Here is a 17,170-nt window from a genome sequence, read left to right as displayed (position 1 = left end):
TTAGGAAAGAACAATCCAGGTAGAAGAATGATCAAGTGCAAAATGCCTAATAGTGTAGCATTCTTGGAGCATTACCAATCCACCTGCCAATGCAGGAAACACAGAAGATACGGGATGGATCCCTGGGTCAGGAAGATCCCCTGGAGGAGTAAATGGCAAACCCACTCCAGTATTCCTGCCTGGAAAATTCCATGGACAGGGCAGCCTGGCAGGCTATAGCCCATGGGGTCACAACTTAGCGACTGAGCACACACACATTTGGGATATCTGTGACACAGCAGAGAGGATGAGAGGGCTAGAGTGGAGTAAATGAGGGGACAGGAAGTTGTAGGAGATGGGATATGAAGTAGGATGACTGCTGCTCCTCTTCCTTTCCCAAACCTGCAAATTTCTTTCATGGGTGAAATCCATTAAATAAATAGAATGATGCTGGCAAAGGATTCTGGGAAAAGTAGTACCAAGCTGCCAACCTCTGGGATACCTGAGAGAGAACATAGGTGGGCTGAAAAAGTGCTAAATACCCATAGGCAGTCCCGCACTTTAACTTTCCCCACCTTTCCTCTTAGGATCTGAAAACAAAATTGTCAAGAATTCCTTATAAATTTAAAGACATAGACATGACCTGAAAGAATTAAAGGCACACTTGCCTGAAAGAAGGCCTGATTTCTAGTCCATTTCTGCTGCTTGACCTTGAATAAACCCCTTAACCTCTTGGAATCTCAGTTTGCTGATTTGTCTAGTCAACATAACATTTGTCTCTCAAAGTTATAAAGATGTAATGATCTTGTGCCTGTAAAGGGCTCATACCAGTATCTATCATATTAAAAACAAATAGCAGCCAATATTATAATAGATACAAAATCGAGGGTCTTATGGGTCTTAACTCTGATTTACTGCCCATTAGTTTCATGATATCAAGTAATGTATTTCACTTCTCTGAACATCAATTTCTTCATCTTTAAAATGAGAATAATAAAACCTACCTCTCAGAGTTATTTTGAGGATTAACAGAGATAACAGAAAGATAATACTTACGCTGGTACACAGCAAATTCTCAAGGAATGTTAATTACTATGATTATCTAAGAAATCAAGGGGTTAGATTTTCTTCAAATTTATTTCTCATCCTAACAGTTTTTGGTGCTACTGGTGGGTCTATAATACAGGACTTTCATAATCCACATCTTTCATAACTTGTTGAATTTACAAATCTATTTCCTTTTAAGTGTACTTAACACACTGTGGAAAGAACACAAGAAAATTAGAAATGCTTACCTGTCAATCACCTGCATGTCCACTGCCAAGATTCTTGTGCAGGTGCTGAAATCAAGAAGCCAGAGTTCCCACAGGAGGTGACCCTGACCCTTTGGATTTCCTGGGTCATTTAAATTAACTCACCCCATCACATTCTCATTTGGCTACCACTTGGTCTCTTGGACCAACCTTTCAGAGCAATGGCATAGTTGAGGCAGGTGGTCCCATGTTTGCAGGGGCTGTTTCACTGGGAAGTAAACTCAGCACTGAGATCTTGGCTATCCCAAAGGAACTTGAGTAACCAAAGTCGGTGTCAAGCAGGGAAGGAGAGATAAGAGCAAGCAGCAGCCAGCCAGTTACCAAGCTCACTGCTTGCCAGAGCCCCAGTCATGGCCCTGGGAGTGGTAAGAGCACACAGCAGGAACCCGTTCCATCCCCTTCAGCCATCCCCGCAATTTCCTGAATAGAGTCACAAGTTTTGCAGAGAGACACACTTTTGAAGGAGCAAGAGAGTGAATGACAAAAGGCCATACGGATATACAGCCAGCATAGAAACATGAAATAATTCTCCACATCACCTCTTACAGAAGCAGTGAGAAAACAAGCTCCAGATTTACTCTACCTAAATGTGTTCTCAGTAGCAACCAGCTAATTAAGCTACATGTAAGTAATGCTTGCTTGGTGGCTCCAATGGTAAAGAATCTGCCTGCAATGCAGGAGACCCAGGTTTGATCCCTGATTCAGGAAGATCCCCAGAGAAGGGAATGGCGACCTACCCCAGTATTTTTGTCTGGAGAAGTCCATGGACAGCGGAGCCTGGTAGACTACAATTCATGGGTTGCAAAGAATCAGACAGGACTGAGCAACTAACACTTTCACTTTCCAGTAATGCGTACATTTCCCACCCCTCTGCTAACCACTTCAGAACAATTTTTCTTAGACGAAGGGCCCAGAATATGGAAATCACTTCTTCACTTGCCCCTCTGGAATTATAGTGTCCGTTTATTTATTTACTCATTCATTCATCCAACATGTAAAATTATTGTACATACACTTTGCTTAAGGCACTTTTAAGGAATTGAAAATATAACACCATGACGAGATTGGTCCTGACTCTAAGGAGTTTTAGTTCTGAGAAAGAAGATTAGTTAATCTACAGTTTTCCATAAGCATGGTATGTGGGGAAGGATGCTGGAGGAAGGACATAAATATCAGAAAGAGAAGTGAAGTAGGCTTTCAGGAAGAACTACATTTGAACCGAAGAAGAAGAATGTGAAGCAGTTAGTAAGCTAGAAAGACAGTGTGGTGGGAATGTTGGTGGTGAATGTCCAAGATAGGCAGAAGGAACATCAAGGAGAAAGGCACAGTGAGAAACCCACAAGCTCAGTGTGACTGGGGACATACGAGGATGAGGTCTGAATCTGTAGTTCAGAAAACAGCTACAAACTAAAGACTTTTCTAAATCTTCAGCCTCAAAGATCCCACTGAAGCCACAGAAGACCCCTACATTCCTTATGGTATGTAGTGTAATAAATACAGTCTTAAATTAATTAAACCAGGAGGCCGTTAGACTGACATGGCACTTGTGGTGGCCCACGTAAGCAAACCAAAATCTAAGCCCTTAAATGCCTCAGGGTTACAAAACCAAAACGCTGAGGACAAGCAACTAAGCTTTCAAGCTATGGCCCGTCAAATAACTTCTTTCCCTCCACAAGTTCTCTTTATAAGCCTTTCTCCTGGCTCCTATCAGCAGCACGCTCCTAACCACTTCTGGCTTGGCGCTGCCTGGTTCTAATCCTGAGTTTTGCCCCAATAAGCTGTTCAAAATGTTAATGTGCCTCAGTTTATCTGTGAACAGGTCTAAAGACCTGCAATGGACCTGATTATTTCTTAACACCCTATTCAACTCTGGATGAGCTTCGGCACACTTTATCTCCCCTAACACCTGGACTCTGACTCAGCCAGCTGCAGTCTCCTGCCTCTCCATTTCCTAAGCTGTCCCAATAGTCAGTCATTTCTATCAAGGGAGGAGAACAAGAGCTGTCAACTCCTCAACCTAGAGGGATAAGGTTGGGAGGGAGGCTCAAGAAGGAGAAGATATATGCATACTTAACGGCTGATTCACGTTGCTGTATCACAGAAACTAACACAACATGTAAAGCAATTGTTATTGTTGTTGTTTAGTACCTAGGTTGTGTCCAACTCTTTGAGACCCCATGGACTGTAGCCTGCCAGGCTCCTCTGTCCATGGCATTTTCCAGGCAAGAATACTGGAGTGGGTTACCATTTCCTTCTCCAGGGGATCTTCCCGACCCAGAGAAGGAACCCATATCTCCTGCATTGCAGGAAAATTCTTTACTGCTGAGCCATCAGGGAAATTGTAAAGCAATTATCCTCCAGTTAAAAAGAAAAGAAAAGAACTGTCAACTCCTTACATTTTTAAGTGACAGTGGGGCTTTAGACACACTTCTGCTATGGAGAATCCTTTTATAGTGGGAAAAATCATTCCCAATAGATCTATGTAACATTAATACATTGGCCATAAAATAATGTGACTTTATTTTTTTTTTTTAACAAAAGACAGAGTCTAAACTGTATTTTAACCTCTGGATGTTGCTAATTAAGCGTTCTCTACCAAGTCAGTTAGCAGCAGGTTTTACAGATTTTATAGTCTTGTTTTAGTGCTATCTTTGTAGAAATCATAGCAGAAAATGAGCCTGTTCTTTCTGCTTAGTCGTTCTTGCTTAGAGGGTGAGCTACACAGATTGTTGTCACTGAGCCTTTTTGTTTAAGGTTTCTGACTCCTTTCGGCCAAGGAAGCCCCAAGTTTTAGCCTTTGGACCTTACATCGGGGCAACTCTTTTTTTTACTGAATGTCTTCTGACTGATGAATCTGCTGCTGTGTATTGTAGTTCTCTGCCTAGGCTGTCTTCTGGAAGGAAATGCTGACTCCCAACTTTCATTTAAAGGCTAGAAACTTTCTTGTCCAGGTTGATGGAGGCTTCCCATAACCCAGGTACATACTGTCCCTCCTGAAGCTGTCCAGCTCCGTCATCACAGGGACTCCATGGGATGGTGGGAAGATAGGTAGCCACCCATGCTGACATCCACAGTTGATTCCTGGACAGACAACCAGTGCAGTCACTCACCCATGCTTGGAAAAGCCCCACACTTGCCTTAATGCTCTGCTGTCCCTGCCTCAAAATTATTAACGATGTGAACAAGGGACCCCAAATTTTCATTTTGCCCTAGGTCCCATAAATCAGGCAGCCAGCCTTGCTGACATTAAAATCCCTATTGATAACCATAATGAGCCTCAATGTTTTATCAGATCTGGTTTTCCAGAGCAGATAAACCAGTTATCTCCTCTAACCATTACATCTATGGTTGCATACATGGGAAACCGAATTTCAGAGAAGTCCACGGGACCATTACCCTGGAAGGTTCTAGTCAGACACAAAACTGCACAACTTCATTACCAAACTCCAGTGCATTCAGGATAATAAAGACAGAACTGGCAAGGCCCTTGTGAGCTTCCCAAGCTGTGCCCATCCCAAGAATAACCTCAGTCAGCCTAAGAGAAGTTCCCCAGAGAGCAGTACTTGAATGATAAAAAAAAAAAAAATCACAATTTACACCAATCCGTGTCTGTTTTCAGTAAGTATAAAGGGAGATGCCTCTTTGATTAGACATTTTATTCACTTAAATAGAGTTAAACTAAAAGCCAGGTTAACAGAACAATGCTCTGTCTTTTCTTTAAATCTGAGAACACCTGGCTTGTAAGAAAAGCAACCTGAGAAGAAGGCAACTCTCCAATTTTAGAGAGTTTTTATACCTAATATCCTTATTCATTTAGGCTTTATCCAAAGGAGTAAAGCTGTAATCCTGGATTTTACTTGCAATCACATGATACCCGGTTGCCAAGGAAATAAAAATGCCTAAAATTCTGGCTACAAAAGAAAAGATTTAGAGATATAGAGATATAAAATATATCATATATATACATATATACACATATATATGTGAATACCCATATATATATATATATATACAAACAAGCATTTATATATATGTACATACAATATCTTTCAACTAGTTGAGAATAATTTTGGAATACTGATTTATTTTGTTGGTTAAAATATGCTGTTAATTATAGAGGCAGTGGTATACTGAAGCTGGCTTGTTGGCTCTTGAGCACCAAGTGTACACATCTCTTCCCAACTTCACATTCAGTGATGTCATGTTGGCATCCTGAGATCAGCCATGATGGAATTATTTATATCATGGGGACATGCACTCCAAACCTAGGCATTTCCCCCGAGAGATGTGTTTACTAGTGCACTACCATATAATGCTTACTGTAAAGGATTCGAAATGAAACTTGGAAGTTGTGAAAATTTAGCTCAAGCACTGGGACGACCCAGAGGGATGGAATGGGGAGGGAGGAGGGAGGAGGGTTCAGGATGGGGAACACATGTATACCTGTGGCGGATTCATTTTGATATTTGGCAAAACTAATACAGTTATGTCAAGTTTAAAAATAAAATAAAATTAAAAAAAAAAAAAAGAAAAGAAAATTTAGCTCAGACAGTAAAAAATCTGCCTGCAGTGCAGGAGACCTGGGTTCAATCCCTGGGTTGGGAAGATCCCCTGGAGAAAGGAATGGCAATCCACTCCAGTATTCTTGCCTAGAGAATTCCATGGACAGACCATGGGGTCTCAGAGTTGGACACGACTAAGAAACTAACACATTCACACACACACCACACAATGCTTACTGTAAAGGATTCTAAATGAAACTTGGAAGTTGTAAAAAGTAAGGCATTATAGATTCAAATTATTAAAATGAAATAAAATTGATGAACAATGACTTGGAGTGGAAGTTTTAGTTCTACATAAAGGAAGAGAGAGAACTGGCAGAATAACATTAACTCCATCAGCTCTAACCTGTTGCTGGAATGTCTTCAAAGAAGAACATATGACAGCCTAAGACACAGGAGTTAAATCCTCCCTCAGACTCTAAGCAATATGGTACCTGAAAATATGATTAATGCATATGTGTGAATCTGGGGGTTAGAGCTACCTAATGTCATAAGTACAAATCATAAAAATAGATAACTGCATAAAATATATGCCTTCGTTCTCTCAAACTCGACACTATTAAAAGAAATACAATTTTATAAAGATAGGGAGAATCAAAACCATTAGAACTCTATTTAATTATCCCATTATGCTTAAATGTGTAAAAGTAACCTAAGCACTATATATAACACAAAGAGAAACAAACTGATTAAAACTGAATAGGAACATTGTCATTTCTTTTTCACAGTATAATCATGTGAAGGAACCTCTTTCCAACAGAAGGCTACAAGGAATTAAAAAAAGAATTTATTGCTCAGCTGTCTGTGGCTGCAGAAATTTATGACCAAAGGGGAAATTGCACCAGATGTGTTCTGTAGAGGGAAATGGGTCCACTGCTTTTCATTAATGATAGGAAAATTCTTACAGGAATAATCCAGCCAATTTCATCTCATCATTTCAGCTTTTAGATATATCACTAACTACCCTCCACAGCCCACCAAATATCCAACATTTATTCTCTGTTGACTAATTTTATTCTGTGATTCCTAATAGAGGAGAGCTAGAGAAAGGAGCTGTTGTTTAGTCATTAAGTCATGTCTGACTCTTTGGCGACCCCATGGACTGTATAGCCCACCAGGCTCCTCTGTCCATGGGATTCTTCAGGAAAGAATAATGGAATGAGTTGCCATTTCCATCTCCAGGGGATCTTTCCAACCCAGGCACTGAACCTGCAGTAGATTCTTTACCACTGAGCCACCAGGGAAACCCTGAGGGATAGAGCAGGTATATAGGTATCTTAAGGTTTAGAAGAAAATATTCTACATTCTCTTGATTTATAATACAAATTAAAGAAAGCAAATCTGGACAAAACCTTCTGGACTAGTGAGACAACAGAAAAGATGAGTGCAACCATGGGTTAGGAGAAGGCAATAGCAACCCACTCCAGTACTCTTGCCTGGAAAATCCCATGGATGGAGGAACCATGGTGTCGCGAAGAGTCGGACACGACTGAGCAACTTCACTTTCACTTTTCACTTTCATGCATTGGAGAAGGAAATGGCAACCCACTCCAGTGTTCTTGCCTGGAGAATCCCAGGGATGGCAGAGCCTGGTGGGCTGCCGTCTATGGGGTCATATTGAGTCGGACGCGACTGAAGCGACTTAGCAGCAGCAACCATGGGTTAAAACCACTGCTTTATATACCTGATGCGAAGGACTGACTCATTTGAAAAGACTCTGATGCTGGGAAAGATTGAAGGTGGAAGGAGAAGGGGATAACAGAGGATGAGATGGTTGGATGGCATCATCGACTCAATGGACATGAGTTTGAGTATACTCTGGGAGTTGGTGATGGACACAGAGGCCTGGTGTGCTGTAGTCCATGGGGTCGCCAAGAGTCGGACACGACTGAGTGACTGAACTGAACTGATACTGCTATTAGTACTCTAGGGGTAACTCTAGGTTAACTATCAATACTCTAGGGCTATGTACCTGGCTCTGTTTTGAATACTTTACAAATATTAGCCCATTTAATCCTCACAATAACCCCATCAGGTGATTATCTGTTACAAGATCCCATCTTACAAACAGGGAAACTGAGGCATGGAGAGGCTAAGCTACTTACCCATGGTAACAGTCATGTAACCAGTAAGTGACTTAGCCTAGTTCTAGACTGGAGTCTGTGTGACTGTGCTCAGAACCTCTTACCCTATATGAAGACAGATACCTACCTTGAGAAAGCTAAAGAGAGGAAAATATCAAAGTACCAAATGAATCATTTGGAACACAATTTTATTATTGTTATTTCACATAAAGTGCAAGTTGCTCAGTTGTGTCCGACTCTGTGACACCATGGACTATACAGTCCATGGAATTCTCCAGGCCAGAATACTGGAGTGGGTAGCCTTTCTCTTCTTCAGGGGATCTTCCCAACCCAGGGATTAAACCCAGGTATCCCACATTGCAGGCAGATTCTTTACCAGCTGAGCCATGAGGGAAGCCCAAGAATACTGGAGTGGGTTTGTCTTAAATAAAGTACTGCATATGCATAGCACATTTCTCTTTTTTAAGAGAAAATTTTCTACCTTCCCAGGCTTAATTCTCATTTATCTCCTTGAAAAGACTTCCTTTTCCCCACCTCCTGATACAGCCATCATCCAGAATACATTGTTGTTTATGAGATAATTTTTCAGTGAATGAATCAATCAACCAATTAGTCAACAAGTGACTTAATAGCCATAGAGTTAATTTGGCCTGGAATTGAACAGAGCTTGATGTGAATTATTATTCCAACAATCTAAGATGTTCTCAGAGCATTAGCACAGTGCTTCCTTTGATAGCTCAGCTGGTAGAGCGGAGGACTGTAGTACCTTCAGAGCACTAGCACAAGTTTTGTAGGCTAGCGCTGTGAATCTCTAGTATGAATAAAATGGAGAAATCATACTGGGAAAAATAAAAGAGCTAGTCTTAATGATGTGCCAGTGAGGTACCGGATGCAAGACTGTTTGCATCATTTACCTCTCTATTTAATTTCTCACAAAAACCCATTTGGTAGATGAGAAAATGGAGGCTCAAGAAATAAAGTAATTTATTCAAAGTTATACCAGCTATTAAGAATAAGCAGAAAACTGGAAATGTGACCCAAATCTTTCTAACTCTAAAGCTCTTTTCACTACCATCCAAAATTTCAGTTAAGTAAAGGAACAAAGGGACTTCCCCAGTGGCTCAGACAGTAAAGAATGTGCCCACAATGCAGGAGACCAGGGTTCAATCCCTGGGTCAGGAAGATCCCCTGGAGAAAGGAATGGCAACCCATTCCAGTATTCTTGCCTGAAGAATCCCATAGACAAAGAAGCCTGGCGGGCTGCACAGTCCATAACGTTACAAAGAGCCCGACACGACTGGAGTGACTTAGCATGCATGCAAAGGAGCAAAGGGTGGAGTTGGCGAGGAAAGGGGAAGAGAGAAAGAAGTAAGAAAAAGATGAGACTTAGCCAAGAGAGCAGCTTTATCCATGAACCTCAGCTGCTAGTCTAGTTTGCCCTAGAAATATCCAGATAATTATTTTAATCCCCCAATTTCCTTAGCTGGGATTAAAATAAGAATGACCCAGTTATCGCAGTCTTCCTGACAGCAAAGTCAGGGCTGACATCCAATTAATTCAGGGCTTCACTGTGTGCTGGCATCCCTTCTGTAAGGAAGAAAGCCTTGCCTTTCTCACCTAGGAGCTGGAGGTAATTGCCCCTGCACAGGAAATCCTAAACCTCAGTGCCCTCAGGCAGCACTCTGGCCATTCATTTACAGAATCTTGGCAAGGACAGCTGCAGAGGCCCCCGCCACGGTTATAGTTGTCTGATGGGATACCTGTTCTCCCTAATTGAAGGCGATGGGCAGGGGGTTGGTGGAGGAATATGGACAGCGGCTCCTGCAATGCCTTGTGATTGGACAAAATCTCCCAAAGAGCTGTAGTGTAACAGGAGTTTGGCCCATAGCAGCATTTCTCCGGAGAAGAACCAACCTGAGTGCATACATAAGCTGGAGACACCCAACAATCTGATGATGAGCCACAGAGAAACAGTTTAGGAAAGAACTGTTCGGAAGGAAGTACAAAGAAGTGAACAGTGCAAAGCCCTCTCCTTGTTGCTAATATTATACATTTAAAATTCAGTAGCCCATCCCCCTCACACTTCTCAGTAATTGGTTAATGGATGCTAAAAGCACGATGAGGAACGGTAGCATGCCCAATTTATTACTATAGTTCATTTCACAGATCGCAAGCCCACGCCCTGCACACTGCAATGAATATATAGGTTACATTTAGAGATCGATATCACTTGACTGCAATTTGATAAGTGCTTCTAATTTAATTTCTAGCGATGGCATTTACTTAATCAAAACTTTGGCAATGAAAACCAATTTGAGCACACGATGCAATAAGCAGATCTGAAAAAGAGGGAGAAGAAATCACAGGGTGAATAGTCAGAGTCTTTCAATGTATGATTTCAGTTCAGTATAACTTTAATAAAAATTATTAATGTTTTAACAAACAGTAACTGTCCCAGCACTAGAGGAAAATGTAATGACGACAAGATATTCTACATGGAGGGACCCTGGGTAGAAGATATGATCAAATCATAAGCAGCACCATCAATGTATGGAAGGCTGTAATAAGGTTTAATGGGAAATGTCTTATTAATTATATCATATATAAATAATGCTTTACTAATGCATTATGATCTGATTATTTTAATCCCTTCAAGTATATATTAAAGTTTCAACCCTGCAACTCTTGTGTCTCCTGCATTGGCAGGCAGATTCTTTACCACTGTGCCATCTGGGAAGTCTGTGATTTCTTTAATTATAAAAATACATCCTACCCAGGACATTTTAAAGTGATGGCTCAGATGGTAAAGAATCTGCCTACAGTGCAGGAGACCTGGGTTCGATCCCTGGGTTGGGAAGATCCCCTGAAGGAGGGCATGGCAATCTACTCCAGTATTCTTGCCTGGAGAATTCCATGGACAGATGAGCCTGGTGGGCTAAAGTCCATGGGGTGGCAAAAAGTTGGACATGACTGAGCAACTAACACTTTCACTTTCAGCTGTTCTTAATATATCTAAAAATTACTCTATTTAGGCATCTACTCTAAGTTATTCAGGCCCCTCACATAGAACTTTTTTGTTATACACAACCAAAAATTATTTCTGTCCTATTGAAACTCCTAAATAGAGCATAATTTTCTCATTTTATATTTTAAAGACATTGTATCTTCATAGTAAGAGTTATACAGCCACACGTAAAATCATTTAACAGAAGCCCTTTTGTTTGGAACATTGGGCCTTTAGGAGAATATGGTTAAAAGAAGAAGCAAGAAAGCAATTTTCAAGTCAATGATGAAAGATGAAAGGCCAATAGTGAAAGTACCAAATTTCAACTCAAATCTTTAAATAAGACTCTCAAAGAAATGTCCCCATCATCCAAAAAAAAAAAAAACAGAAAAAGCACATGGATTTGTCACATCAACTAAAGGAGATTCAAGTTGCTTTCCTGGCATTCCTTCTCTTGGATCTGTCTTCATTCTCCTGCCCCCTTCTCCAACATCTTAGAGCATCAGCAGTTCTCAGAAAAGAAGTTCCAGAGCTCAAAATACAGAAATGACAGTTTGGGCACTCTGGAACTCCTTCCTTAGGATTCAGGAAATGGACACATGCCCCCTGCCACACACACACACACACACACACACACACACACACACACACACACAAGGGTAGACAAGGAGAGAGCTTTTCTGTGAACACAATACTCACTGAGAAGCCACCTCCCCCATGCCTCTTCTTGTATCCAGTTGAGAAAGGCAAGCCCTGCAAAGAGGAAGGCGGCAGCTGTGGCTGACAGTTCTGTTCACATAGAATATGGAGGACTTATTTCCTTTTGTCCTTAGCTTTAGGTCTTCACTTATTTCTGCATTTTTTAGCCAATTGGAAACACTCAACACCTATATATATAACCAACCTATACATATAAAGCTGTTATATTAGTTTTGGAAACACATAAATGCCCATCCATGGGGGAAAAGAAAACTAAGATTGATATATCCAAATTATGTAATACTGTGCCAATAATTAATTAGAGCTATACATGTCAACATGGAGAGATCTCAGAAATATAATGATGAACATGAAATGAGGCAGGATGAGAGAATAGTATTCTCTATCCTCAGTTTCCTCATCAGTAAAACAGGGATTCCTTCATTTAAGAAGTACTGAATGACTACTCTTACCAGGATCTTAGACAAGAGGGATATAGCACTGGAAAATGAAGAAACTCTTCCTTCACAGAGGTTATGTTCTAGTGGTAAAAAACAGGAAGACAGACAAAATAAAAAAGCTAAACTTACAGCCAAAAACTCAATAGTCAAAAAATGAAGATCATGGCATTTGGTCCCATCACTCCATGGCCAATAGATGGGAAAACAATGGAAACAGTGATACACTTTACTTTCTTGGTCTCCAAAATCACTGCAGCTGGTGACTGCAGCCATGAAATTAAAAGATGATTGTCCCTTGGAATAAAAGCTATCACAAATCTAGACAGCATATTAAAAAGCAGAGATGTTACTTTGCCGACAAAGGTCCATATAGTCAAAGCTGTGGTCTTTCCAGTAGTCATGTATGGATGTGAGAGTTGGACCATAAAGAAAGCTGGGTGCCGACAAACTGATGCTTTTGAACTGTGGTGCTGGAGAGGACTCTTGAGAGTCCCCTGGACAGTAAAGAGATCAAACCAGTCAATCCTAAAGGGAATCAGTCCTGAATATTCATTGGAAGGACTGAGGCTGAAGCTAAAGCTCCAATACTTTGGCCATCTGATATGAAGAACTGACTCATTGGAAAAGACCCTGATGCTGGGAAAGATTGAAGGCAGGAGGAGAAAGGGACGACAGAGGATGAAATGGTTGGATGGCATCACCCAGTCAATGGACATGAGTTTGAGCAAGTGCTGAAGTTGGTGATGGACAGGACAGCCTGGCGTGCTGCAGTCCATGGGGTCACAAAGAATTGGACACCACTGAGAGACGAAACTGACCTGAACTGAAACTTACAGTATGGCAGGTGATTATTTTAAGCTATGAATAAAAATAAAAACAGGGAAGGAATAAATGCAGCATTAGAGGAAGAGAGCTAGGAAAATTTGGAAATCCAATCTGAAGGTAAGAAAGATTCCAATAAAGACACAATGAAGAGGAGGACTAAGGAAGGAACTTTTGTTACAACAGACATGCAGACAAGCATGAGAGAAGCTTTCTCAACCTTGTTCTGATTATCACACATTCTTTCCTGTTTCCCAGGGTGGATATAAAAATGTTCTCTTATTTGTATATCTTTTCAGGAATTTCAGTGAGAATCTATTTGCTGGGGCTGAGAGCAGGAGAATTAAATAGTACCATTTGAGCCACTTTTTAACCCGGACCTAATTTTGTTTGAAATCAGTATATGCCTTTTAAGGGATTAGGTAGAAAGTTTTTTATTGTTATTGAGTTATTCAAAAATAATTATGTACAATACACCCAGTGCTTAAGCAAAAGAGAATACTCAAAACTCTGAGGCTGAGAAATTTTTGTAGGCTGAATGAAAGGATCTGACTTATTGCCTAAAGAACAATTCAATATAAGTCAAAAGCTTGCCTCTAAAATTTATTGTTTAACCTAATGTTGGCTACAAAGCTAACCATAAAGTTAATAGCAGAAGAGATTCTATGGCAAATGGGAAGATATCAAAATTAATGTCTAGAAAGAACTGGGCATGAAATTCCCCTTAATCTAGAGCATGCGTGCATGCTTAATTGTGTCTGACTCTTTGCAACCCCTTGGACTGTAGCTCGCCAGTCTCCTCTGTCCATGGGATTTCCCAGGTAGGAATACTGGAGTGGTTTGCAATTTCCTTCTCTGGGGGTGGTTTCCTGACCCAGGGATCAAACCTGCATCTCTTGTATCTCCTGTATTGGCAGGCAGATTCTTTACCACTTCCATGGTAAAGAACGGTACCACCTGGGAAGCTGTTTTCTTAACTGAATGGACCTGTAATATTAAGCAAGATGGATCACATCTCTGAGCCTCAATTTCTACATTTATAAATGGAAATACACTTCTGCTTCTCAGGACTTGAAGAAGAGGATAAATAAATGTTTGCTCTACATCTTTCCTTCTGCTGGACTATAAGCTCCATGAGGGCAAGAAGTATGTCTGCGGTATTAATCTCAAAGCCCCAGGAAGTATTGTGTGCCTTCCTGGCACATAAAAGGTGCTCACTAGCATTTTAAACATGATTTCTTAAATATATGATAAGGTATGGAATACTGTCTGGCACAGACGAGATCCTTATATTAGTTTTATCCTCTCTTTTCTTTCCTCCAACACTCTTAATGATCTTTCTCTGCCTTAACTCTTCACTTAACCCGGTCCTACATTAATAATTATGAATTCCAAGAGGTTTTCCTTGGTTCATAATTCACTAGTCAGGTGAATAACAGAGATCTTCATGCCATAAACATGGCCAAGGCACCAAAAATGACTCCTTTCACCAGAGGATGACCCCTAGGTAAGCACAGGATCTCTCTCCAGCTCTGGCATCCTAAAGTACAGGGTACAGCTCTTTTCTGTGACATAAAAATAATGCAGAGATCTGCTTCCCTCAGCAAGAACCTCAGTCCAGCACCTTATTCAAGAGAGACCTATACTTTCTGCCCAAAGCAAGCACTTTCATTCAAAGTGTTCAGAGTACAGGAGGGATCAGCAGATGGCAACCACAGCTTCCTGGCCAGGACTCTAGATGAAGTGGCTAGAAACAAATGGGGCCACCTGCTCCCTCTCCATGGCTTCCATAGCATCTTAGAACAGAGGGTGGGCAACTACGAATGGTACTGAAGGTCTAATCTATCTCTAAAAGCAGTGATCCCCAACTCTTTTTGGCACCAGAGACTGGTTCCGTGGAAGATAATTTTCCTATGGACCAAAGGAATGGGATGGTTTCGGGATGGTTCAAGATCATTACATTTATTGTGTATTTTTTTCTATCATTACTACACCAGCTCCACCTCAGACCACCAGGCATTAGACCCCGGATGTCAGGGACCCCTGCCTTAAATGAAAGAGATTGAGGAGGGACCTCAGGTATAAACGGTACCAAGAGAAGTTGCACAACATAATGTTTAGGTGCACTCTGAAGTCAGATTTGTTCAAACTCCAACTGAACTAACAGTTACAGCCCTTTGACAATAGCTTAAACTGTCTGCTCCTCAGTGTCTCCTGTATGATATGATACTAACAGCCAACATCTACTGAACATGCCTTATAGACTAGGCACTGTTAACATGTGTCTGCATTAAATCCTTACAATAACTCAGTAAGGTAGGTGTTAGTATTAACCTCATTCCACAGATAAAGAAACAAACACATGGAGTAGTTACATTTCCTGCCCAAGTTCAAGGCCCAATGCAACCAGCCAGCACTCTAGTTCACTATATACTTGTGAGAACTGAATTAAATGGTATGTGAAAAGTACTTAAAATAGTGCCTGGGAAATTTCTCATGCTTTGGGGAAAAACATGAATGAAACTGCCTGGCCAGAAATGAGGGATCAATCCAACTGGCAGCAGGGTCAGTTAATGAACATTAGAGTTTGGGATCATCAACTATGCCATGAAGGTTGGAGAAGATGAGAAATAGCGGAGGTTGGAACAGATGAGGGGAAGTCAACTAAGAGACCGTGGGACTGATTTATGTGTGAAATGAGAATGGCCTCAAAGAGCGTGATGGCTTGGAGAATGGGAAGGCAAAAGTTCATGAGAGCACAGTGGCTGTTAAGAAGGGTAATGATCTGGAAAGGCAATCTCACAGAAAAGGGGACTTCAAGATGGCCCTTTGAATTACATGAGGATATCATCATTACTTTTAAAATAGGTGGAGGGCCATGAGTTAAAGTGGGCTTTCAGATAAGGTAGGTGCATCCCATTTCAGTCATGTTAACTTTTAAAAGAAGGCAAAACATGGGAGACAAATAGTAGATAAGGAGAAAGGCTTCTCTTGAATACATGAGACTGGACACAAAAAACAACACCATTAAAAAGAGAGCTCTGAAATGGAACCACCTGGAGAAAACCTCTCTTTTGTATTTTTCTCTCAACAATCACAACTTGTTGGGCTCCAACTCTTTATTATTTCATTTTAATACATTCTTCTTTTATAGGAGTAGGAGAGCTTTGTGGAAGCTTAAGAAATATTCATGTGTGCTTCTGTGAATAAACTATTACATGAAATAATTTATTTTGGTGGATTCTTGGGGCTTGAGTCTTTATCTTGAAAAGATAAAAGAAAAGTCTCTTAAAGTGGTTTCTCAACGGTAATAACTAAAAGAGACAACAAGGGGAGAAAAAGCTTTCATGACCTTTCATGTGAACATTCTGTTGAATTGTTCAAATTATAAAAACTCATGTGTGAGTTCTTCAATCTGAAAAGTGCACAAAATAAACTTTCTGCTCTCCTCAGAAATGATGTGATATTATCTCTGCAGGAGAAGAGATTGGGAAGGTTTAGAACATTCTTTAGGCTTTTCAATTGATGACAAATCAAAAGGGGTGCCTTCCTATGTCAAGAGGCTCATTTGCTGCTCTCTATGCCTGCCAAAGTCCAATATGCTGAAATTCTCACTCCGTTGTTCATCTCCACAAGATGCTTTCCACCATCAGGCGTTAACTGTTGAACTGCCAGCCTCACCTACCACTGTTAAATCCTCATAGTCTTAGCCACCCAGAAGAGTTATATGAGAAATGGCTCCCTTTGCAGGAAGTTGTCTTGTGCCTGAAATAGTAAAAACAGATGGCAGCAAGGGTGTGAATGCATCTAAAATGTAAAACTTTCTTCTTCCTAGAGAGCGTCACCTCGCCACATCTGAATGGGTGATGCCAGCAGGTGTATAAGTGACAACCTTTTTATTCAGCACTTTCTTGGTAGTGTAGCCCTGCTCAACTAAAACCTTCTGGGTTCTCAGTTTCCTTACATGTAAAATGAAGATATAATGCCTACTTTACTATATTGCTACTGGGAAAATTACATATATAACACACCTAGAATAATGCTTAAGCAATCAATGAATGTTCATACCTCTCTCCCTCCTGGTTCTGAATCATGAGTTTTTCCTGAAATCCTGTTCCAACATCTACCAGAATCCACTTCTATTTGCATCCATGCCCCTTGAGGGCTCATGGGTCATATATAAAACTATAAATAGTAAACACTATTGGGCTGGAAAAATCTTAGGTGGTTTTTTGACACTGCTGTA

The 17,170-nt window shown here is 40.7% G+C and overlaps 1 protein-coding gene across 2 annotated transcripts in view; it reads right to left on the bottom strand.

The window, feature by feature from the left end:
* The window catches only part of PLPPR1 (phospholipid phosphatase related 1), a 600,006-nt gene that overhangs the window by 390,696 nt on the left and 192,140 nt on the right, over positions 1-17,170 (bottom strand). For both annotated transcript variants that reach the window (XM_044940346.2, XR_006550103.2), the window contains exon 4: positions 11,642-11,695. The gene's annotated coding sequence lies outside the window, so the exon portion shown is untranslated. The remainder of the gene's footprint in view (positions 1-11,641; positions 11,696-17,170) is intronic.

This window comes from Bubalus bubalis, chromosome 3, assembly GCF_019923935.1.
Source record: "Bubalus bubalis isolate 160015118507 breed Murrah chromosome 3, NDDB_SH_1, whole genome shotgun sequence".
Lineage (NCBI taxonomy): Eukaryota > Metazoa > Chordata > Mammalia > Artiodactyla > Bovidae > Bubalus > Bubalus bubalis.
This window is presented reverse-complemented; position numbering and strand designations above follow the sequence as displayed.